The sequence below is a fragment of the Acinonyx jubatus genome, chromosome B1 (assembly GCF_027475565.1).
Source record: "Acinonyx jubatus isolate Ajub_Pintada_27869175 chromosome B1, VMU_Ajub_asm_v1.0, whole genome shotgun sequence".
Lineage (NCBI taxonomy): Eukaryota > Metazoa > Chordata > Mammalia > Carnivora > Felidae > Acinonyx > Acinonyx jubatus.
Window position 1 is genome coordinate 21,430,095 of NC_069382.1, and position 26,592 is coordinate 21,456,686.

The 26,592-nt window shown below is 35.6% G+C and overlaps 1 long non-coding RNA gene across 2 annotated transcripts in view; it reads left to right on the top strand.

Moving 5' to 3' along the window:
• The window catches only part of LOC113604705 (uncharacterized), a 219,172-nt gene that overhangs the window by 184,957 nt on the left and 7,623 nt on the right, over window positions 1-26,592 (top strand). For both annotated transcript variants that reach the window (XR_008295881.1, XR_008295882.1), the window contains one exon: window positions 9,845-9,888. This is a non-coding gene — a long non-coding RNA (uncharacterized LOC113604705). The remainder of the gene's footprint in view (window positions 1-9,844; window positions 9,889-26,592) is intronic.

Sequence of the window (26,592 nt, forward strand, 5' to 3'; positions counted from 1 at the left end):
AATGAATATATTGCCTGTTCTAGCGTGACATTCTCATGAATAAGTAGGAAGGTGACACATCATCCTTGAAGGGCTGTACTTCCCTGACATGTGGTTATTCAGATGTATGCCCTGGGATCTTTAGAACATGGACTATGTCTGGTTGCTAAGGTCACATCCAAACTGTGAATGGTTAGACCCATAGCAGTCCACGAAAGTATAACCAGTTTCTAATGTACTGTAAGCATTTCCGGCCAGAATGTTCATTATTGGAGGTGTGCTCAAATACCTCAGGATCTCTTCACTGATAACTTCTTCTCTGCCTCCTGTATCCTCGCTTGATATAATGACCTTAGGGAGTGCTCATTTTTCTTTAGATTATGATGTGATGGCAAAGGCAGAATGTGATATCCTCAGGAGGATATCTCATACATTTGAAATAACTAACATTATGTGATATTTCAATACGTTACTGAGGATATAAATAATGCCTGAGAGATGTCTTGGGGTGCCTGGGTGACTCAGTCCGTTAAGAGCCTGACTTCCGTTGAGGTCATGATCTCACAGTTCGTCAGTTGCAGCTCCGTATTGGGCTCTGTGCTGACAGCTCAGAGCCTGGGGCCTGCTTTGGGTCTGTGTTTCCTTCTCTGTCTGCCCCTTCCTTGGTCATGCTGTCTCTCTCTCTGTCTCTCTCTCTGTGTCTCTCTCTAAGATAAATAAACATTAAAAACAAATAATTCTTTTTAAAAAGAAATGTGTTTAACAAGTTATTCATCATTATTAAAAATTATGTACAACTTTCCTAAACTTGATTTTTAATTAAATCACTCTCATTGCTTCCCTCAAAACCCTTTGACCTAATCACCAGGGCCATTAACATGCCCACCTAGAAAGTTATGACATCAGTATAACTGAAAATCAGAGCAGAGTTTGAGGGTACGAAATGCCTCTTATTAATATTATGCTGTAACTCTGTCACCCAGTGTAGTAACCGCAAGGACATTGTTGCTTAGAACTGGAACAAATACTCAGTTGTCCTGCTGGAATTTAGCTCCTTAAACCCAGGCTGCAATTTGCAGTTGCTTAGACTGACTTTAGATCTAACTTCCTTCAAAGGTATATATTTATGTAAAGTTGGATACTTCATCTTAGCATAATGCTTGTAATAATAGACATGTACTGTTATGCCCAGAATTCGTGATCCCCAAAGACCACCAGGGAGCCGAGCCCGATGCAAAAGCAAAGAGCCTTTATTCGAGCTAGCTAGAGCTCAATCCCCTACCTGCAGGATGCAGCAGTGAGATGCTGGGGAGAGAGAGCGAGTTTCAAAACCACAAAGCTTTTATTGGGGTCTAGGGGCAGTTGGTGACTTAATGGCTGTGGCCTCAGCTGATTGGCTGGGGAAGGGTCATGGCCTTGGCCGATTGGCTGGGGAAGGGTCGGAGTCCTGTTACTCAAGGGGAGGAGGCGTGGTCGGCTGGCATAGGTCCGCCCCTTCATTACAATAATATAAAATAGTAATAACATGGCAACTGTGGCTTTGGAAACCAATCACATATAAACATACAAAATAGATCATCATATGTATAGAATACATAGTATCAAGTCGTATAACTGAACATGTCAAGAAAATATCAAAAAATGAAAAAATATCAAAATTTATTTTTGAAGGTGTTGGGTTATATTAGTTTTGTAGAGTTGCCATAACGAAGAACCACAGAGTGGCTTAGAATAACAGAAATTTATCTCCTTACTTTTCGGGGGCCTAGAATTCTGAAATCAAGTTGTCGGCAGGCTGTGTTCCCTCTGAAACCTGTAGGGGAACTTATGTCTTCCTTATGCTGCTGGTCTCTGGTGTTCCCTGGCTAGTGGCAGTGTATCTCCAGACTTCATAGGACATTCTCCCTGTGTCTCTTCACATAGTCTTCCCTTTGTGCATGTCTGTCTCTCTTTCCAAATTTCTGCTTTTTACAAGGATACCAGTCCTACAGGATTACGATCCACTCTACCTCATTTTAACTTCACTGTCTCTATAAAGACCCTATTTCCAAATAGGGTCACATTCTAAGGTACTGGGAATTACGATTTCAACATACCTATTTTTTGGAGAGGCACAGTGTTGTAAACTCTGGGTGTAGAGTTCTTTCTTGTCTAGCAAGAAAGTGGGACTCAGGATTAAAATGCGAGAGATGGCTAATGCCCAGGAGAAGACAAGAGCCCCATTAAGGGTCCTTGCTCAGTTTTTATTAGGATCAGAAGGGTTATAAATGTGGTGATGAATGTGCACAAAGGGACAGTGAAACTGTGAACATTCACTCAAGGACATGAGGGAAAGAGGGTTTTGAAGATATGAGGAGTTAGGGGTTTGAGTTTACAAAACAAAATCCTGGCCCCAGGCAGCCTGCGGGCCAGGCCCAGGCGGAAGGTTGTTTATAGCAGACATGAGGCACCACCTCCTTTTACCTAAACTGGTCTAGGGGACAGGAAAGACAGGACATGCTACCTCAGGGTCATTAAGGCACCTTTCTTTTGCTAATTAGCTCCACTCTAGGCAACTTTGCACAGCAGTCTATAGCCCTGTTTACCTTTTTACTTCATTTGGTCCTTCCTTCCTTTGAAAGCAGTTTTCTGCTATTGTACTAAGTTGGCTGGTGTTTCCACCCTGAATACCTAATCTCCTTTATGCATGCACCTTTGTTTTATATTGGGGCCTTTGCCCCGCCCTCTCTATACCTATTTGCCTTATCTTGTTTACCCAAACTTGTGTGTGAGCATCCTATGGCTTTCTAATTCTTTATGCCTTGTTAACCCATCGATGCAGGCCCAGGGAATTCCTAAGCTTGTTCCCCACAATACAGTTCACTCTGTAACAGGCTACAAATATTTTTACTTTAACTTAGAAAATTCCCAGGATTCCCCCTTAAAAGCCTATACATTTTACCTTTTTGTGACACAAAAAAATGACATTCCTCCTTTGGGGAACTATTGGAATTCTCTTAATTGTACCTAAAAGATCTGTTATACCTAGCATTGTTCCATAGATAAGGCTTGAGGAAAAATAGAAGTATATGATAATGATTTATTAAAACTACAGTGTAACAGTTGTTTTATAGAAGTCCCTGTATAAAAGAAGGCTAATAAATTGCTTTTGCCTAGAAATTTGCTCAACATACATTTCTATTTTCCACATTACATTGGTTTTCAAATACTTCTACAAACCATTGTTTTCCTTTCACTTTCAGGATCTACTGTGCTATTCTAGCGATATTTCTGGATAGCTGTAAAGATTCCAAGGAATAAGTATAGCATATTTAATGTACCGATGTTTAGTTGCTTGTGGAAAATTATCATTGTCCTTTCTTTGCCAGTGAAGCGTAGTACTGAATATGGGGATTAGCAGTAGGTCCTGTGTCATTTTCTAAGCACTACTGCAGGATCACCAAGCAGGGCAGTTCCATATTGGGAATTTCAAAATAGCAACCTGACCTTTATATTGCAGTGAACTTAACGCACAGCTCTTATTGAGAAATAAATGAGGAAAGGTTTTTTTTTTTCTCTCTCTTTTTTTTGTTTTAATCGATGTCTTCTGAGTTTTGTCATGAAAGAAAATGTGGTCGTTTAGGTACCTGGGAAGCAGAATTTATGATGGCATTATGCATACCATGCAGTATGGTTACTAAGGAGTCCCCTTGAGATCAGCACTTGAAAAAAAAAATGGAAGAGAATTCAGGATTGGGCAGAGGAAGTGGCTGAATTGTGATGCAGACCTGAGACAATCTTGGTTAACCCCATGAAAAGGTAGAATGGCCCATCAGTGCTGTCCTTAGTTGGGCTACACTGGCCAAACCAATATAACCTCTAAGATCAGTCATTGGATGTGAGCCCTCAGGACAAAGGGTGCCATCTTGGGGATATGATGGCACCTTCTCCAGCTGAGGTGATTTTAAAGGAACTGATAGCTGACAGAAATCTGCCCACAACCCACTTAACAACTGGGGCAACAAGTCCTTCCTTCTTTGCTGGAGCATCCAGACAGCACACCAAAGTGTGCACCACCAGGGAAAAGAAACATAATTTTTTTTTTTTAATTTGATGTTTATTATTTTTTTTTGAGAGAGACAGAGCATGAGTAGGGGAGGGTAGAGAGAGGGGACACAGAGTCAGAAGTGGGCTCCAGACTCTAAGCTGTCAGCACAGAGCCCGACATGGGTCTCCAACCCACAAACTGTGAGATCATGACCTGACCCGAAGTCAAATGCTTCACCCACTGAGCCACCCAGGCCCCAAGAATCATAGTTTAAGATGTGCTTTCAACCATGCTTTCACTGGCTACGCACCAATAATGTGGGTCCATACATTTATGAAAAAAAACTACAGGTATGTTCATTGCATTACAATTATAAAAACTAAGCTTATTTTCATTTCTGCTTCACTTATTCATCCTTTTGGGATACCATACAACTGAACATTGCTTCACCTCTGTTGTGACTTGAATTAGAGAATGTGAACATGGGGTTATCTCAATTTAAAATTACTAAATCTTGTAAATGATGCCATCATCCTGATCTGATTTTTTTTTTTTAATGTGAAGAAATATATATGCATGTGTGTGAGGGAGACAGAGACAGAGGGACATGCACGTAGTCCTGTTTCCACTGGGATATTCATGTAATCCTAAGAATAACATCACTATGCTACCAAGCATCTTACATTTGTCTTCACTATTGTCAGAGAAAATATGATGGACAAGTGTAGGTGCTGTTCCCATGTTTCTAATAGTGTCCTTGAATTCTCCATAAGCCAAATAATATTTTGGGGTCAGAAAGTCCAAATCTATTTTATTTGTTGAGAGTACCATTTTGAGCATGCATAATGCCATTTTAAAAAATCGAATAGAGAAATAGTAAACTCAGTTTTGTCAGCAGAATCATTCTGAATTGTGATAGGAGACTGGAAGAACACAACTTGTTTTCTAATGACAAGGGAAATTATTTCTAGGGAAAATACGTGCTTTTAACTTAGAAATCACCAGCCTTGATGGGAGAGTTTTAAAGAGATTGCAAAAATGTAACCCTCTTGCCATCTATCATTTTCCCTGTCACATTTGTCTCTAAACACGTAAGAGTGAATCTGGTCATTCGTAACTACATACTGCTAATTTATGATGTCAGCTTTGCATTGATCTTTTTCTATTCTGAAGTTCACTTAAATTAACTTTATAACATCTCCTGAAATATTACAAAATTTTCCATTCCAATCAAGTCCGTTAAAACGCCTGTTTGGATTATTGAAATAGATATCGATCTGGTTTCCCTATACCTCTCCTACTCATAATCAAAACAGTCAGTTTGATTTTCCCAATACGCAGATGTGTTTGAATCATATACCCACTCTAAACACTTGATGCACCTCAGTGCATATAAAATTATGTAGAACCTCATCTTGAATTCAGGATCATTCATAAAATTATTTCCATCCATATTTATGCTCTGAATTTACACTACTCTTACTGATGTCCCCTATTGACTCCCAACCTGAATGAGACAAGTTAAATGAAACGTAATTGAACTCCAGGATCTTAATTACAGGTCCATGTAATGGAGGTATACCTTCTTCCCCTCTCCCATGTTGACAATTGACTAAATTTTAATATTGCTCTTAACCCTAGTGTTCTAAAATTTTTACAGAAATAATAACATATTTTATTGAGCCTTCCGAATCATTCATTTTCTTCTTTCCTGCCTTCCTTTCTCACCTTTTCTTTTCATTATACATCTCAGTCTCCTAAGGACTTGTTTTGAGTTTACAATTTATCCTGAGAATGTGGTGAACAGTATTTAGTAAAGTATTCCAAGATGAGTTTGACTTGTAAACACCACAGTTATAAGATGACTTTATGCATTCAACATGCTTTTCACTCTTGTATAAATTATTTTATTTTGCTTACTTTTAAAAATGATACAGTAACTTTCTGAATTGGTGTTCAAGTACACACACATATTTATCTCACAATTTAAATTTTAGGCTTTTAAAAATGTCTTATTCAGTATGCCAGTCTGGTGATAATCACTCTCTTTCACCCATTCCATTGTTTGAGCAGACCATTTGAACTTTATGCATAAATACAATCTTCCAGTGTGCTTGTGTTTGAAAATTCTATTTTTTTAAATTCATTGTTTCCAACAATGAGCTTAATTGGTGTTTTAGGCAACTGAACTGATAATTAGGGGAAAAAATATATGTATTTATATTTATATATATATATATATATATATATATATATATATATATATATATATATGCCAGATTTCAATGATGCAACATAAAAAATACATGAGAACAATTATGAAATTTATTTTAAATAAATATGATAGAAAATCAACTTTCAACATAATTGCAAAGAAGACTACAGAACAAATGTAATAGAAACATTAAAAATTATGAAACTTTCCAAAAAAAACAGAAAGAAGGATAAGGAAACAACCTATAACTATCCAGGCAGGAAGAAAGAATAACTTACCTGTTAAAAATACAGAATTAAGCTGATGGCAGACTTCTCAGCAACTCTCAATGTTAGAAGGCAGTGGAGAAACATATGCAATATCTTAAAAGGAAAAATGTTATAAAGGATTTTTCACTCATCTAAGATTTCTTTCTTAGGTAAAGACATTAGAAAGACATTTTCACTTATACAGGAATTTAAAAATATACATAACTCTTCTTTTAAAAGTAGTTAAATTTGATGACCAGCAAACTGAAATATTGAATACAACTAAGAGCCCAAGAACACAAAAGTTATACATAAAATATCTGACTATAAGCACCCAAACAAACCACATAGCATAATACAGATATCTATGGTATTATTGCTTATCTAGTTACAAAAGTTGAATGTTAATGTTAAAAATCAGTTATTTAAACAGAAGAATCTAATTTTAAAAGTAGCTCTCTAGTTTCTAGATACTATTAATACATATTGGAAGTAGAGGACCAAGAGAAATGAGTATATATTTTCCCTCTTTTTATACATACATGTTTGTGTGTGTGTGTGTGCACATACTATCAAAACAAGCTATCTAAGAAATTGAAGTCTACATGAGAAATAAGACAAACAATGGAACAAAAAGAAGAAAGAAAGCAAAATATAAGTGTTAAAGATAAGAGCACAAATATAACTTGTAACAATAAATTTGAAGGACAGTGACTCTTTGAAAAGGAAGCCAGTGAGAAGACAATGCAGGAGATTGGTTGCGAAGGAGCTTACCACAGCTGGAGTGAATGGGCAGCAAGGACACCAGCCAAGAAGTCTTCCTGACTCTAAACACACAGTAGAACTTTCCCCCGAGGGCACAGCAGGAATCCAAAAGGATTGGCAAAGGTCAACGTCATGAGAGCCAGCACTCAGCAAATGGGGAAAACTCTAATGGAAGAAATAGAGATAATAGTGGACATTGAAGCAAGTGTATGTAATACCCTAGGGGAGGTCAGGGGGTGAATCACATCCATTATATGACAAGAACACGTTTTAGTGCAACCAGAAACAAATTAATGGTAAAGTATTAAAAATTTAGGAATATAAAACTATTAAGGTTTTAAAATTAAATTACCTTTTAAGATGGTCTAAATAACAGACTAGTATTAGATCAAGAGAAAACAAAGTAGGTGGAAACGTTTCTGAAGGCAGCCCACTGGGAGATAGAGAGATGGCCAATGTGAAAGAGAAGTTAAGAGGTAAGGAATATGAAGACACTCATTCCAACAGGTTTTTATAGAAGTTCTAGAAGGAAGACATAGAGAAAATACAAGATTTTGTTAGAACTGCTGTTAGAACTGTAAGATAATAAGAAATAGTACCAAAACATAGTACCAAAATGGTGGGTGAGGTGATAGCAACCAAAATAGTGTGGTCGGCCCAGAAGAATGTAACTCTGATAACCAAAGTTTATGATTCTGCACAAAAACTTTCTATTAGAGAAAGCCTTAATAAAAATAAGAATCCATATAAGTAAAAGTTGGTAAATAAGCTGATGAGTCAGAGATTATTAGGGAAAGAGAAATTTCTGAGCTAAGGAACATACCGACACTAGAGTTCACATTATTAATGGTCACATAAGTAACTTAGAATGAATAAAAATGGACTCGTTTTTGACATTGCTGAAAAATGAACCACAAGCATGATAAAAATGCTTGAGAGAGAGAGAAAGGCTGGTGACATGCAATTAAAGTACTTACAGAGAAGCTGTTAGATCTGAGGGACAGAAATAATGCATCTGCCACAAAAGTAAATATTTATCCCTAACGTACAGTTTAAGAAATGAAACAAAAAATATTGTCCTATAAATTTGGGTGACAAAAACTTCAGAGAACTTTCTCTACAGAATGAGAGGATAAATTGTACTAGAGGAATAGTATTTAGAGGACACTACGGTAAAATGTGACACTAAGACGCTAGTTTATTATTGATATATAAGGGTCAAGAATCCCTCGAGTAACCAGGCGGAAATAGAAAAAGTGATATACACAAGAGAAAAAAGTCAAGCTTACTTGATTTTTCATAGTAACTTGCTAGTGGACACATAGTATGTAGAAATTCTGAGAGAAAGAAATTACTACCAAAAGCTATTAAATAGGTTTCTTTGTAATCCAGTTTAAAATTATGAAGTAGACATTCTCAAACATTTCTTCTTCCCCTGCTCCTTTCTTCCTTCTTTTCTTCCTTCTACCAGTGTTTATTCACACCTTTTGTATGCCATGAACCATTCTAGTGACTAGAGATTAAATGGTGAACAGACAAAACATTGCCCTCCTGAAAAAATTCATTTCTGTGTGAGCAACATACAGTGAACAAGTAATATATAATAGACATTGTAATTTTATATAATATCAAGTGTCTAATTTCATACTGTATTGTGTTTTGAAGAAAATGAAGTCAAGTATAGGACCAAGAGCTGGTGGCTGGTTGTTATTTTCAGTTGAGTGGTTCAGCAGATCATTTTTTAAAAATGATATGTAAAATGAGTCTTAAATGTTGGGCAACCTTGCAAAGATCTGGCAAAAGTGACTTTCAGGAAAAAATATCAATAAGTATATTGTCCCATTGATGGATATCAGCTTGGCGAGTTGAAAGATTTTTATGGCGCCAGGATAGCTATGGCATGGTGTGGAAGGATCAATGTAGGAGATAAATGTTGGTGAAGAAACCGTCAGCCAACTGTTCATGGCAGTGACATACTTGATGACCACTTCCAGCATAGAGGATTGGAAATAGCCTAACAATGTCTTCCACCAGGAGCAGCAGAACAAGGAGGTCAATTTACTCCATGGTTCTGGGTCTCCAAGAAAGGCATGACTCACACAGGCCCTGGACGGAATGAACTTTACTCACATAGTAAAGAAACAGAATTAAGATCCCCATCAATATAGGTCGTCGATCCCCTGTGGCCATTGCATCTTGTCCCACAGCCTACACAGGCAGTGATCTGCATGCACCTCCTTTGTGCTGAAGGCTAAGGGCTCCTTTCCCAACTAGCTGGAATGGAGATAGTGTATATGAGACATGCCTAAGCAAACAAGCACGCATTGAGTCCAGAACAGAGAAATATGTTCCTACACCAGGTGGTCAGCCCAGAACAGACTGTGAGAGCTCTTTAATCTCTCTGTAAGAAAGTATTCCAGGCCCCAGGCCCATTCTTGTGCAATCAAGAGAAGTAGAAAGATTGCATGCATATGACTGCCTTTCTCAACACTGTCAAGTTTTTCTAGGACTTGGTAAGAAATTTTCACTTTAAGTGTAATGGGCAGATTTGGGAAGGTTTTAAGCTGAAGAGTGGTATATTTTCATTAACATTTTAAATAATCTCCCCAGATAATTCAAATGCAAGAAAATATCTCAGGAAGATGGAAGTACAGGTAAGTGGCTTGGACAGTGTCTAGACTACTAAAAAAAAATATTTACCGAATGAATTAATAAATATGGAAATCCTTATGGAGGAAATCATAAAATTTTCATGAGAGATGATAGACAAAAATGCTTTCCTAAAATCTCCGTCTCCTAAGTTCATGCCATCAAACTGTATGAACCACTCAGACTCTTGTTACAGTGTTCTCCAGTTTCCATTACTCCTTAAGATTTTAGCACTTAAACATCTTCCTCCTGTCATATGTTTGTTGGTGATTTTTTCAATACCCTGACCTGTCCATTATTTGATCTCCTCTCCTCATATCTGCTCATTTACTTTGGTTGCCCAACCCACTGATACCCTATACCTTGTCGTTACTATTAAATCACCATCTCCATAACCTCAATTTCAGTTATCCCACTCTTCAACTGTCATGCCCTCCTTTCAGCTGAAATGACTCTAAGAACTTCTGTACACAACTAGATGTAATTTCCGTGGATATTGTCTTCTGATTACTGTCCAACATTGCTTTGTATCCTTAATTTTATCCCTGTTAGCTTAAATTCCATACAGCGTCATTTAATCGCTCCCCTTCCACACACCCTCAACTCTTGCTCATTTCTGCTTCCACCATATTCCCTCAGTAAAGCACTAACCCTAGTTAAATGTATGTCTTCATTTATGCCGTTACTGATCGAAATAGATGAACATGGTTAGAAATAAATACCTACCATAATGATGGCATTGAATTTAAATTCATGATTAGTCATTCTGAGTAACAGCCTTACAGGCATACTTCTCTGTCACTTCTTCGAGGATTGCATCACATCTCCTGTTTACTTCTATCGGTCGTTACTCTATGACTCCAGGGGGAAAAACCTTGAGAACACAGCAAATGTGAGGTGAAAGCCCATGAAGATAGCAATGACCTGATGTTGTCTAAATGTGCCAAGTAAACCAAGGGTGTACCTGGGGAGGAAAAAAAAAAATACGTTGTTTACAAGAGACACACTTTAAATATAGCAACACAAAACACTTAACTAGGAGGAGAATATGTATAATACAAACACTAACCCACAGATGGACAAAATAGAGTTTAAGTCAGGAAATGTTTGTAGAGACGAGAAGAAAAATTTCCTAATGATGAGTGAATTCACAAGGAAGATACCACAGTTTTAAATCTTCATGTACTAAAAGGTGTCACTTCAAACTATCTACATAAAAAGTATACAGAACTAAAAAAGGGAAGTCATGGGAGAGGGGCGATTTTATAGATGATAGAATAAAGATATAAAGACTGTAGAAAATCTGATCAACAAACATCAGAATAATGGCCCATGTATAGAATGGTGCAAAAACCAAGGTGGTAACTAAGAATTTCTTCATACATGGGAAACATAGATGCCAAAAGTGACTCTATGCTCTGAAGAAATTTCCACAGAGACTCCAAAGAATTATAGAATATGTTCTCTGAAAACAAAATTAATCTAGACATTAATTCAAAAGACAAGAAAAAAGAAACTAGAAAATTCTCAATTGTCTAGAAATTGAATGAATTATTCTAATAATTCCAGAGTCAAAAAAGTTCCTGGAAAATTAGAAAATATTTTGAAAATAAAATAGAAATATGTCATAACAAAATTTGTGGGGAACAACTAGGGTGTATATATTAAAATATTGAAATTTTGCATGTATAAATATTAAAACCAAATGAACTAATTTCAATGTCAAGAATCTAGAAGAATTTACAATATACCAAGTCTAAAGAAAAGGAAAGGAATAATAAAGATGAGAACAAAAACTAATCTAAAACATAATAAAACTTATAATAAAAAGGTAAATTAAAATAATGATACTATGGAAAACTTAACAGTTACTAAAATCTTAGCCAGACTTATACAAAAAATAGATTGCTAATATGAGAACTAAAAATTGGATATCCAAACATGCTGCAGACAGCAAAAGTGAGAGAGATATTCTGGCTTTCACTTAAGAGATAGAGCCTATTGTTAACATTAACAACTCAGGCAACAACAGATGTTGGCGAGGATGCGGAGAAAGAGGATCTCTTTTGCATTGTTGGTGGCAGTGCAAGCTGGTACAGCCACTCTGGAAAACACTATGGAGGTTCCTCAAAAATCTAAAAATAGAACTACCCTATGACCCAGCAATTGCACTACTAAGCATTTATCCACAGGATACAGGTGTGCTGTTTCGAAGGGACACATGCACCCCCATGTTTATAGCAGCACTAGCAACAATAGCCAAAGTATGGAAACAGCCCAAATGTCCATCGAGGGATGAATGGAAAAAGATGTGGTATATATATACAATGGAGTGTTACTCGGCAATCAAAAAGAATGAAATCTTGCTATTTGCAACTACGTGGATGGAACTGGAGGGTATTATGCTAAGTGAAATTAGTCAGAGAAAGACAATTATCATCTGACTTCACTCATCTGAGGACTTTAAGAGACAAAACAGATGAACATAAGGGACAGGAAACAAAAATAATATAAAAACAGGGAGGGGGACAAAACAGAAGAGACTCATAAATATAGAGAACAAACTGAGGGTTGCTGGAGGGGTTGTGGGAGGGGGGATGGGCTAAATGGGTAAGGGGTATTAAGGAATCTACTCCTGAAATCATTATTTCAGTAAATGCTAAATAATTTGGATGTAATTTTAAAAAATAAAGAATAAAATAAAATTTAAAAATAAATCAAGTGATGAAAAAATAAGAGAGCCTATTGAAACATCTGTCTTGATTCAACATAAAGAACTTTTAATATGCACTTATAAACTTCTACAAAGAGTGCTGATAAAAACTATATAATAGAAAATTCATAAAATGTGTTATTACATATTTCTTAAAAATAAAAATTTTACAAAAATTCATATGTGATCACTGCTTTAGAGTACTAGTTGATAGTAATTTCTATTAATTGATTTAATGTCGTAAACAGTTTTATTTTTATAAGCTGAAATATGCAGATAATATTATCAGGCAAAAGCAAAGGATTTGTATGTTTTGCTAACAGACAGTGTTATTTTGGAACAAACATATAAAATAATAGCTTCTTGGGGAGCCTGGGTGGCTCAGTCAGTTGGGGCATCTGACTTTGGCTCAGGTCACGATCTCATGGTTTGTGAGTTCAAGACCTGCATCAGGCTTTGTGCTGACAGGTCAGAGCCCGGAGCCTGCCTCAGATTCTGTGTTTCCCTGTCTCTCTGCCCCTACCCTGCTTGCATTTTCTCTCTTTCTCTCTCTCTCTCTCTCCCTCCCTCCCTCCCTCCAAAATAAACAAACACTAAAAAAGAAAAATAATAGGTCATTTTCTTGTAAAATATTCCATGCTTATAAAGCAAGTATAAAGATGATGATATATTCTGATCATATAAGAAATTATCTGTTGATTCATACTTAATAGTTTAACAAAATAAGTTATTTCAACATAGAGTACAATGACAGGCATAGAAAAGATAATCAAGGGGCGCCTGTGTGGCTCAGTCAGTTGAACGTCCAACTCTTGATTTTGGCTCAGGTCATGATCCCAGGGTCATGGGATCAACGCCTGCATCAGGGTCCATTTTGAGCATGGAGCCTGCTTGAGATTCTCTCTCTGTCCCTCTGCCCCTATCCCCTTCTTGCTCTCTCAAATAAAAAAGAAAATGAAATGAAATGAAATGAAATGAAATGAAATGAAATGAAATGAAATGAAATGAAATGAAATGAAATGAAATAATAAAAAGATGCTCAAAACCCATTGTAGGGAGCCTGGGTGACTCAGTTGGTTAAGCATTCAACTCTTGATTTCGACTCAGGTCATGATCTCACTGTTCATGAGGTGAAGTCCTGTATCAGGCTCTGTGCTGACAGTAGGGAGTCTGTTTAGGGTTCTCTCTCCCTCTCTCTCTCTGCCCCCCACCCCATTCACATCCTCTTTCTCCCTTTCTCTCTCTCTCTCTCTCTCAAAATAAGTAAATAAACCTAAAAAAAAATACCTTTGTGAATGATCAACTATAGTTTGGTAGAGATGTATCTCAATTTCACAAATGAAACTTTATTAAATTATTCATTCCAATTATATTCAAATTTAATCTATTGTTATTTTCATCTTACACATTAAAGTGTTAATGTGTCATAGTAATAGTGCAATCCCTTTGCTTGCTTTGATGTATTTCTTGGAAAGTTGTTCAAAGGGCTTTTTTTTAATAAAATATTTGTAACATCAACTTATAATGTTAGCTGTGCTTGACATCATAGGAGGTCCTGGAGCTACAAAAAGAAATAAAGTAGCTTCATAAGGAATGAAACACTTGGGAGTAACTTAACAAAGGAGATAAAAGACTTGTATAATGAAAGCCACAAAACATTGCTGAAAGAAATTGAAGAAGACATTGCTAAATGGAAAGACATTCCATGTTCATGGATTAGAAGACTTAATGTTGTTAAGATGTTGGTACTTTGCAAAGTGATGTACAGATTCAATGCAATCCCTATTAAAATCTCAATGACATTTTTGTAAAAATAATTTTAGGGACATCTGGTTGGCTCAATCGGTTAAGCATCTGACTTTGGCTTAGGTCATGAACTTGTGGTTCATGGGTTCATGCCCCATGTTGGGCTCTGTGCTGACAGCTCAGAGCCTGGATCCTGCTTCAGATTCGGTGTCTCCCTCTCTCTCTGCCCCTCCCTCATGCATGCTCTATCTCTCTCTCTCTGTCAACAATAAATTTTAAAAAACATAAGAAAAATATTAAAAAATAATAATGATTTTTTAAATCCAAAAATTCAAATGGAATCTCAAGAAATTCTGAGTAACCAAAACAGTTTGAAAAGGAAAAACAAAGTGAGAGGACTCGTAGTTCCTAATTGCAAAACTTACTCAAAAGTACAGTAATCAAAACTGTGGTACCACCATAAAGACAGATATATAGACCAATGGAATAGAATACAGAACCCAAATATAAACTTTCATATATACAGTCAAAAGAATTTCAGCAAGTATGGCAAGATCATTCAATGGGAAAGCATCATCTTTTCAACAAGTTGCTCTGGGAAAACTGGATATCCACATGCAAAAGAATGAAATTGGATCCTACTTTATACCATACATAAGAATTAACTCAAAATGGATTAAAAATCTAAATGTAAGAGCTAAAATTATAAAACTCTTAGAGGAAACACAGAGCAAATCTTCATGGCAATAGATGTGACAATGATATGTCTTGGATATGATACTGAAAACAGGCCACAAAAGAAAAAAAAAAATTGGACTTCATCAAAATACATTTTTTGCATCAAAGGACACTATCAAGACACTTAGAAGACAACCTACAGAATAGGAGAAAACATTTGTAAATCATACATCTGATAAAGGATTAACCTTTAGAACGGATTAAAAACTCCAGCAGCAGCAAATAACCAACCCAAATAAAAATAGGCAAAGGATTTGAATATACGTTTCTCCAAAGGAGATATACAAATGACTAATAAGCACAAGAAATAATGGTCAGCATAACTAATAATTAGGAAAATGCAAATGAAAACCACAATTACATCTTACTTCACATACATTAGAATGGCTATTATTTTTTTTAAGGCAGAAATAACAAATGTTAGCAAGGATGCGGAGAAGTTAGAACTTTTCTGAAGTGCTGGTGATAATGTGAAATGGTATGGCGTCTGTGGAAGACAGTAAGGTGGTACTTCAAAAACGTAAACACAGAATCACCATATGACTCCGTAATTCCATTTCTAAGTGTATACCCAAAAGTATTGAAAGCAAGACCTTGAAGAGATATTTGTATGCCGATGTTTATGGCAACATTATTTACAATAACCAAAATATAGAAATAACTCAAATGTTCATTAACAGAAAAATGGATAAAGAAAATGCAGTAAGTACACATTAGGTAATTTATTCAGCTTACAAAGGAAGGAGATTATTACGTATGTTACAATTTGAGAATATGATGCTAAGTAAAGTCAGCCTCACACAAAAAGGCAAATATTGTATTATTCCATTTATATGAGGTACCTAGACAGTTAAATTCCTAGAGACAAAAAGTAGAATAGTGGTTTTTAGGAACTGAGGGAAGGACAGAATGAGAAGTTGTTGTTTAAATGGTACAGAGTTTCAGTTTGAGATAATGAAAATTTCTAGAGATGAATAGTGGTGATGATTTATACTATAGAGAACATAGCACAATGTCTGGCAAGTTATGGGAACCAAAATTTTTTTAATGAAATTTATTATTTGGCAGTAGATCAGATATTTATTATTTCATATTTTGCTTCAGTGTAGATTTCTAAAATGTACTATCGTTACTATTAAATATAAAAAAATTACCCATTTTTATCATAATTTTAAATATTTATTTGCTTTTTGTTCTGTTGTCTCCCACTGAAAGAGAAAATCCCTGTGTTTGGAAACTACCAACACTTTTAGTGCTCATGAAAAATGTTTGAATTTATTTATATCTTCACAAGTAATTTGCTTTCATTACATTGAATAAAATGTTTATAAAATGATTTTAATAAGAAAATTAAATATCAGAGCTGAAATTCTAGGTATGTATTCTCCATTCTATTTTTAATGATTTAAAAATGGATGACATGGTTTTGATTTTATAATACACGTCTGAAAAACAGACAAAGCATAGAATTAAGTTAAAATGTAGAGACAATGAGGCTATGATGTAGTTATGTTTAAACGTCAAGAATAGTAACTAACATATATTAGTTTAATAAGGAAAACGACTTAACAAAAGTGCAGTTTCTTGATATTGTATACTACATTCCAATGATGATATGCAGTCATGTATCAGAGTTTCTAATATCAGCCTGCACTAAGTTCAGGATCATCATCCAAAATAATCAGGCCACTGTGAACTAGCCAATGAAAGATTTACTAAACTCTGCTCTTTCATTTCTACTATGTGCTCAGCATTATATTATTTTATATATAACGGCTCTGATCTTGAGAGAGTCCTTAGAGCCAGATATAAGAGACAAAGTTTAGTTTATATAATATACTTACATTCCACAAATAATGGCATATAAGGATTTCAATCCATAATTATTTCCTTTTTTACATCATTAGGGCTTTGCATTGATGTTCTTGTCTGCTGTGCAGTGCACAGTTATTTTTATCTTATTTCGACCCAGAAACTTGGCAAAGCAGGTAAATCTCTCTAAATTTCTAGCACTGAATTACTATTCAAAATAAAGTCCTAGATCACTCCATAATATAATTCAGAGTTAATTTATTAAGTTTCATAAGAACCCATTACAGAATGTTCTCTTTTCTTTGATGTTTCAATTTCATTTGTATTTTATGTTTTTATATTAATCACCGAGTGCTCATCGCAGGCACACTCCTTAACCTCCGTCACATATTTCACCCATCCTCCAATCCATCTGCTTTCTGGTAATCATCAGTTTGTTCTACATAGTCAGAGTCTGTTCGTTGATTTCTCTTTCTCTCTCTTCTTTCCCCTTTACTTGTTTGTTTTGTTTCTTAAATTGTACATTTGAGTGAAACCATCTTGTACCTGTTTTTCTCTGACTTATTTCCCTTAACATTATACTCTCTAAATCCATCCATGTCACTACAAATGGAAAGATTTCATCCTTTGTTGTGGCTGAATAGTATTTCATTGTATGTATACACCACATCTTCTTTATCCATCAATCAGTAGACGCTGGGCTGCTTCCATATCTTGGCTGTTGTAAATAATGCTGCTATAAACATAGAGGTGTAGGTATCGTTTTGAATTAGTGTTTTGTATTCTTTGGGTAAATACCCAGTAGTGCAATTGCTGAATAGTAAGTAATAGTAAGTTCTATTTTTAACTTTTTGAGGAACCTGCACTCTCTTTTCCAGTGTGGCTGCACCAGTTTGTATTCCCATCAGTAGTGCAAAGGTTTCCTTTTTCTCCACATCCTTGCCAATATCTCATTTCTGATGTTTTTGATTTTAGCCGTTCTCTCAGGTGTGAGGTGGTATCTCATTATAGTTTTGATTTTCATTTTCCTGATGGTAAGTGATGATTAACATCTTTTCATGTCTGTTGGCCGTCTGTATGTTTTCCTTGGAGAAATGTCTATTCTCTTCTGCCTATTTTTTTTACTGTATTATTTGTTTTTTGGATGTTGAGCTGTATCAGTTCTTTATATATTTTGGACATTACCCCTTTATTTGATAGCCAATTGCAAATATCCTCTCCCATTCCACAGGTTGCCTTTCAGTTTTGTTACGCTGTGCAGAAGATTTTTGTTTTGATGTCATTCCAGTAGTTTAGTTTGCTTTTGTTTCCCTTGCATCAGAAGACCTATCTAGAAAAAAGTTGCTACAGCCAATGTCAGAGAAGTTACTGCCTGTGTTCGCTTCTAGGATTTTTATGGTTTCAGGTCTCACATTTAGATCTTTAATCCATTTTGAATTTATTTTTGTGTATGGTATAAGAAAATGGTGCTCTTTCTTTGTGTTGCATGTTGCTGTCCAGTTTTCCCACCACCATTTGTTAGAGACTGTCCTTTCCTCATTGATATTCTTTCCTGCTTTGTCAAAGATTAACTAACCATATAGTTGTTGGTTTATTTCTGGATTTTCTATTGTGTTCCATTGATCTATTTTTGTGCCAGTACCGTACTGTTTTGTTTATACAGTTTTGTAATAATGCTTGAAGTTCAGAATTGCGATGCCTCCAACTTTGCTTTTCTTTTTCAGGGTTGCTTTAGCTATTCAGGGTCTTTTGTGTTTCTATACAAATTTTAGGATAGTTTGTTCTAGTTCTGTGAAAAATACTCTCAGTACTTAGATAGGGAAAGCAATGTGTAGATTGCTTTGGGTAGTGTAGAAAAAATAATTTGTTTTTCCAGTACATGAGCATGGAATGTTTTTCCATTTATTTGTGGTATCTTCAATTTCCTTCATTAGTTACTTATAGTTATCAGAGTACAGGTCTTTCACCCCATTAGTTAGGTTTATTCCTAGGTATCTGATTATTTTTTTTAATTATTGTATACTTTTATTTTTTTCTCAGTATACGAAGTATATTGTCAAACTGGTTTCCATACAACACCCAGTGCTCATCCCAAAAGGTGCCCTCCTCAATACCCATCACCCACCCTCCCCTCCCTCCCACCCCCCATCAACATGTATCTGATTATTTTTGATGCCATTTTAAATGGGATTGTTTTCTTAATTTCTCTTTCTACTGCCTCATTTTTAGTGTGCAGAAACGCAACACATATCTGTATAGTGATTTTGTATCAAACTCTTTACTGAATTTGATGATCAGTTTTAGCAGGTTTTTGGTGGGGTCTTTAGGGTTTTCTATATAGAGTATCATGTCATCTGCCAACAGCGAAAGTTTTACTTCTTCCTACTGATTGGGATTACTTTATTTTTTGTTGTTGTTGTTGTTGTTGTCTGGTTGCTGCGCCTAGGACTTCTAGTATTACGTTAAATAGAAGTGGTGAGAGTGGACGTCCCTGTCTTCTTCCTGACCATAAACAAAAAGCTCTCAGTTTTTCCCCATTGAGGATGATGTTCACTGTGGGTTTTTCATATATGGCCTTTATGATTTGGAAGTATGTTCTCTCTGCACCTACTTTGTTGAGGGTTTTTTATCATAAATGGATGTTTTCCTTTGTCACATGCTTTCTCTGCATCTATTGAAATGATTATATGGTTCTTATCCTTTCTCTTATTGATGTAATGTATCAGGTTGATTGATTTGGAAATATTGAACCACACTTGCAACCCAGGAATAAATCCCTCTTGATTGTGGTAAATATTTTTTTAATATATTGTTGGATTCAGTTTGCTAGTATTTTACTGAGATTTTTGCATCTATATATATCAGAGATACTGAACTGTAGCTCTCTTTTTGTAGAGTCTTTTTCTGGTTTTAGTATCAGGGTAATGCTGGCCTGATGGAATGAATTTCCTTCCTCATATATTTTTTGGAATAGTTTGAGAAGATATGAATTCCTTTTTAAATGTTTGGTAGAATTTGCCTGTGAAGCCATCTGGTCCTGGACATTTGTTTGTAGGGACTTTTTGATTACTAATTCAATTACTTTGCTGGTAATTGGTCTGTTCAAATTTTCTTCTTGTTTCAGTTTTGGTAGGTTATGTGTTTCTAAGAATCCATCCATTTCTTCTAGGTTGTCCAATTTATTGGCACATAGTTCTTCGTAATATTCTCTTATTATCCTTTGTATTTCTGTGGTATTGGTTGTTATTTTTCCCTTATTTGTAATTTTATTTAGTTAGGATTTTTCTCTTTTTTCTTGATAAGTCTGGGTAGATTTTTATCAATTTTATTGCTTTTTCTTAAGGAACCAGCTAATGATTTTATTGAGCAGTTCTTTTTTTTTTATATTCTATATCATTTATTTCTGCTCAATCTTTCTTATTTTATCTGCTGGTGTCAGGTTTGTTTGTTGTTTTCTCTAGCTCCTTTAGATACAAGGTCATTTATTTGGGATCTTTCTTGCTTCTTGAAATAAGCCTGTATTGCTGTAAACTTCCCTCTTACAAGCACTTTTGCTCCATCCCAAAGGTTGTGAACTGTTGTGTTTTCATTTCATTTGTTTCCATGTGCTTTTTAATTTCTTCTTTTATTTTCTGATTTACTTATTCCTTGTTTAGTAGCATGCTATTTAACCTCCATGTATTTGTGGTCTTTCAAGTTTTTCTCTTGTACTTTACTTCTAGTTTCATAGCATTGTGATCAGAAAAGATCCATCATATGACTTTGATCTTGTGGAATTTGTTGTGATTTGTTTGTGGCCTAATATGTTGATCTGTTTTGGAGAATACCCCATGTTCTCTAGAAAAGAATGTGTATTCTGCTGTTTTAGGAAGGAATGTTCTGAGTATATCTGTAAAATCCATCTGGTCCTGTGTGTCATTCAAAGCCATTATTTCCTTGTTGATTTTTTGTTCAGATGATCTGTCCATTGATGGAAATGGGGTGTTAAAGTCCCCTACTATTTTGTAGTATTATTGATTAGTTTCTTTATGTTTGTTATGAACTGTTTTATGTATTTAGGTGCTTCATTGTTGAATGTATAAATATTTATAATTATTACACCTACTTGTTGGGTCATCCCCTTTATTTTTATATGGTGTCCTTCTTTATCTCTTGTTACAGTCTTTGTTTTAAAGTCTGTTTTGTCTGATATAAGTAACGCTACTTTGGCTTTCTTTTGACATACATTTTGATGATAAATATTTCTTCATCCCCTCACTTTGAATCTGCAGGTGACTTTAGGTCTAAAATGAGTCTTTGCAGGCAACAGATAGATAGGTCTTATTTTTGTATCCATTCTGTTACCCTGTGTCTTCTAACTGGAGATTTTAGTCCACTTACATTCAAAGTAATTATTGATAGATATATACTTACTGCCATTTTATTACTTATTTTCTGGTTGTTTCTGAAGATCTTCTCTGATCCTTTTTGATCTTTCTTATAGTTTGCTGGTTTTCTTTGGTGATGTATTTGGATTTCTTCCTCTTTACCCTTTGCATATTTATTAGTGGTTTCTGATTTGTGATTACCTTTAGGTTTATATATAATATCTTTAGCATATAGCAGTTTATATTAAGTTGATGATTATTTAAGTTTGAACCCATTCTTTACTCTTCTCCTCTCCACTATTTAAGTATGTATTATTTTACATTCTTTTATTTTGTGAGTTCCTTGGATGATTTTTTTTAACAATAATATTCATGTTTACTATTTTGTAAAGGTGTTTCCTACCACCATACTACCATTTTGGTAGTACCATTTTCTCTCTACTCAGACTCCCCTTTACTATTTCTTGCAGGGTTGGTTTAGTGGTCATGAACTAGTTTAGTTTTTCATTTGTCAGAGAAACTCTTCACCTCTCCTTCTATTCTGAATGATTGCCATGTTAGATACACTATTCTTGGCTGCAGAATTTTCCCATTCAGCGCTATGATTATATCATGCCACTCCTATCTGGCTTGGAAAGTTTCTGCTGAAAAATATGCTGTAGCCTAATGGATTTCCTTTGTATATAACAGTCTTTTTTTTGTCATGCTACTTTAAAATTTTTTCCTTATCACTTTATTGTGCTATTTTAATTACAGTGTGTCTTAGTGTGGATATGTGTTTGTTGTTTTTATTGGGGGTCCTCTGAGTCTGCTGAATCTGGATATCTGTTTCTTTCTCCAGATGATAGAAGTTTTAAGTTATTATTTCTTCAAGTAAATTCTCTGCCCCTTTTCTCTCTTTTTCTTCAAAGACTCTTATAATATGAATGTTGCTACGTTTGATAGTCAGTGAGTTTTCTAAGTCTCTTCTTGTTTCGCATAATTATTTTTTCTTTCTTTTGTTCAGCTTGATTACTTTCCATCACCCTTTCTTCTAGGTTGTTGATTCATTCTTCTGCTTCTTCCAGCCTGCTGTTCATTGCATCTAGCATGTTTCTAATCTTGTTTATTGCACTCTTCATTTCTGATTTTTTTTTTATCTCTGTGTTAAGGGTCTCACTAATGTCTTCCACTCTTTTCTCAATTCCAGTGAGTATCCTTATGACCATTGCTTTAAATGCTCCATCATGTATATCTCTTTTGCTTAGATCTCTAGCTATGGCCTTTTCCTGTTCTTTCATTTGTGGCAAATTTCTCTCTCTTCTCATTTTGTCTAAGTCTCTGCCTGTTTCTCTGTGTTAGGAAAGTCAGCTATGTCTCCTATTCATGAGGGTAATGACACTTTAGGAAGTGTCTCCTGTGTGTGCTGCATGCACTCTGCTTTTGTGTTCTGACCCCTTTATCCTTCAGCTCTGTCATCTACAGAGGCTATCTTTGTCTGTTGTGGGCAATATTTGGTCCCTAGCCTGAATGTGGTGAGTTTTAACTAGTGTATCCTAGTGTGCTTATGAAGTGAAACATCTAACTACCATTGCCAGAACTGAGGTTCCACAAAATTACCACTTGGGAAATGCAATCTTGCAGGATTTGGGCCAATTTGAGAGAGGGGTTCCACTGTGCTGGGACTGAGGCAAGAATGACTGAGCTGGTGGAGCTTTGTATAAACTAACTTAGGTAGTGAGTGTCAGTGATGTGCTGGTTTCTGCAGGTGGCTCTCTGTTTGTGTTGAGGAATGTGGGAGGGAAGTGGCCCTTCTCAGTTCCTGTGTCCCCAGAGGGGTCTTCTATGAATGCTGCCTCTCTAGAACATGCTCCAAGATGAATAAATAATCTCCCCACTAGGTGTTCAGGTACTCGTCAGATTGCTCTTTCCACTCTGTATGTCCATGGGCTGTTTGCCCTGCCTTCCGTCCAAGACCAGCCCCAGTTCCCTCTGGGGTCTATTCAAGCCAAACTTGCTGACCCTTAAAACTCTAGGCATTATGCCCTTCGGGTTGCTAGAGCTCATGAAATTTGGCATTTCTGCTTTCTAAGCCAACTGATATGGGAATTCTTTTTCCCCTTATGCTCCTCTGTGTGCTAGTCTCTCTCTTGCCCTTCTCCAAGACTGTGGCTCCCTTTCCATTGTAGTGGCCAAGATCGATTTCTCTCCCAAACTGCATCTCCACCCTTCCTACCTTCTTCAGTGTGGCCTCTTCTCTACCTTTAGTTGTAGAGTTTGTTTACCAGTCTTGAGGTCGATTTTTGCAGTACTTAGGATGACTTTATAGTTATCTAGTAGTATCTAGTTGTATTCATGGGATAAGGAAAGTCTAGGGTCGTTCAACTCTGCCATCATTTCCTTCGCTCACTGGAATATTCTGAATTAGAAATTCTCTGTACCTTTTCTAAGATATTAACTATCCAATTTCAGACTAAGCCTAAAAATCCTGAGTAAGTAATTTAACTTTGACTTTCACCAGAAGCACCAAACCTGTGCTTTTCAGAATATTTCATGCCATCCATGTACCAGATTATTTAGAAACTCCCCCCTCCCCTCCCTAGATTCTACCCATAGTCTTTGCCTATCATTAGCATGCTGTTATACGTAGGAAACCTTTCATGAAAACCTCACAAATTGTTTTTCAAAGAGATTCCATTGTTCTGTTAATAAAAAGTGTATAGTTAAGATGTCCATAAAAATCTTATCAGATATTTAAATGAGGTTTGCATATCTAAATACAAAACAGTTTTTTATCACCTACAGGTTAGTTAGGGTTCCTAGTCACGTGCAGGATATTCACATGCAGGTTATTTTTAAAGAAACTTTGTGTTCCCAATCTTCATTCTTTGAGTTACAAACAAAAAAATTATAAGAAGCTGAAAATTACCTATAGAATTAAACAGACTTAACTTAATCTTATATTATTTTTATATTGCATGATAATCAATTTTGTTTTCTGATTGGGGAGATGAGTTAAAACTGTTTTGTAGCCTTTGCAACACTAAAAAGGACAGTTGCAGCAAAATTTTTCTAATTAAATAAGATTCTTAGAAACAGATTTGCTGAGTCAGAACACTACTTTTCTCAGCTCTGCTTATTCCTTAGAAAATTACACATTTAAAGCATAAAATAAAATAACAGCAATATTTTCCTGTGAAAGAAATAACTATGTGATAAGTGTAAGTATGCAATGATATGTATATAAAGGGTTTCATGTTTTATGTGAAATACCCAGCTCTTTGTAGAACCAACAATCAAGTATTGCTGAAATATATGTCATCACTTTTACACATTGTTAGATTGAGGTATTTTTCACATTGTCACAATGCATCAGTTCAATTCTATAAATGTACTTGGTATTATTTTTCTTAATATTTCTTCAGCAGTAAAATAAGCCAAAAAGCTCCTCTGTGCAAGTAATTCAGCAGGCAGTGACTGGGTATATAACGATCCCAGGAAAGATGCACATGGACACTATTCTAACCAGCAGTTTTATTGGACCAGAGATGTTACGCACTTTTAGATAACATTATTCCACGATGAGATGGTATCTTGCAAGCTATCTCTCTTAAATTTAAATACTTTCTGTCTGCATTTGGGGAAATTTTTAAATACTGCGTTCTTCATAGAAAAATATTCAGAGTATTTTATCGAAGCATGTTTTTCTAAGATTATCAGAAAGAAAGATGGAATACTGAAAAACAGTATGTCTGAGAATGGTTTTAATTAAGTAGAAATTATTAAGGTTGTCAGCAAATAAAGCATATATATAGATAACATATATCTCATGACTTTATTTCTAATGATATCCTAATCCATTGTATTTAAAGTTGTTTTTTAATCTTATAAATGAGAGACTTATAAATCTTATAAATCAGAGACTATCTGATTGCATATTTTGCTTCTAGTAATAATGTAAATTCACCGAAAAAATATACTCATCCCCTGACATCCAAAGTAAGCCAAATAAACCACAAAATCATTTTTTTTATTTGTCTGTTTGTTTGCTCATTTGTTTTACCGTCAAGACCTGAAAGTCAATAAAAGTTAATCAACCAAATTTCAGATAGTGACATTACTTTCTAGGAAATCAGGGAATCAAGGCCGATCTCATCACTTCACCTCTGGTGAGTAGTGATAATACTAAAAGCTTACCATAGAAACAGTAAAGAGGAAGCACAACTATTATAAATGCAATGAACATCTTATGACTGCACATGGACTATTATAACTGGTTAGGATGCTGAGGCACCACAGCCGTCACATGAGTCTACACCTGGCTGCCAATTATGTCTCGTATGTTTTCACATATGCATGGAGATTCTTTATCAAAGACTAAGGTCAGGGCATCATAAATTAACTAAAGGCACTTCAGACTTTCAGCAACTGAAATCTGGGATTGGCACTGGAGAACTCAGAGAAAATTTCCAAGACATGGTTGGCTTTCAACTCTGGAAAGATAAAGGCAGAAAACTTGAAAGAAATTCTTCCTGACTATTCTCAGCCTTCACACAAGGTAAATCATCTGTATCTTCTCCAAAGACTAGAATCATGGCCTGAGGCCACAGCCAAGAGTAAGCCAAGGGCAGGACTAGAAAACAAATAGATTTCTCTATTAACCCAAAACCTAGAAGCCTGTCTGTGAAGCAAAGATACCTTAAGATTCCTGAAGATTGGGCTTGGCTGTAAAGAACAAATGGTTTATCAGAATAATACCAGGGATGGGCGCCTGGGTGGCTCAGTCAGTTGAGCGTCCGACTTCAGCTCAGGTCACGGTCTCACGGTTCATGAGTTCGAGCCCCGCGTCAGGCTCTGGGCTGATGGCTCCGAGCCTGGAGCCTGCTTCGGATTCTGTGTCTCCCTCTCTCTCTGCCCCTCCCCCGTTCATGCTGTGTCTCTCTCTGTCTCAAAAATAAATAAACATTAAAAGAATAATACCAGTGCTTAAATACCAGATTCTACTGAAGGAAAATTTCTAATTTTGCACTTAGAATAATGAAAAGCCATTGAGGAATTGAATCAAATAAAATTTGCAACAAAACCCAGACCTATTTCCACAATAGATACTACTGATTCAGCTTATTGACTCTAGCAGTTTAGCAGTATGAGCCAGTATTTTGGGCAGATTTTGTTTTCAACATCATAACATGTTTCTAATTTCATACAAAATATCTGGTACACCTAAAAAAACAAAATAAAAATGGAAAAAGAACATGTGACTGAAAATAAGACAGTCAATATAAATAGATAAGAGATGGCCCAAGAATAGGAAATGTCACAAAAGGGTCTTTAAAATAATATGCTGAAAATGA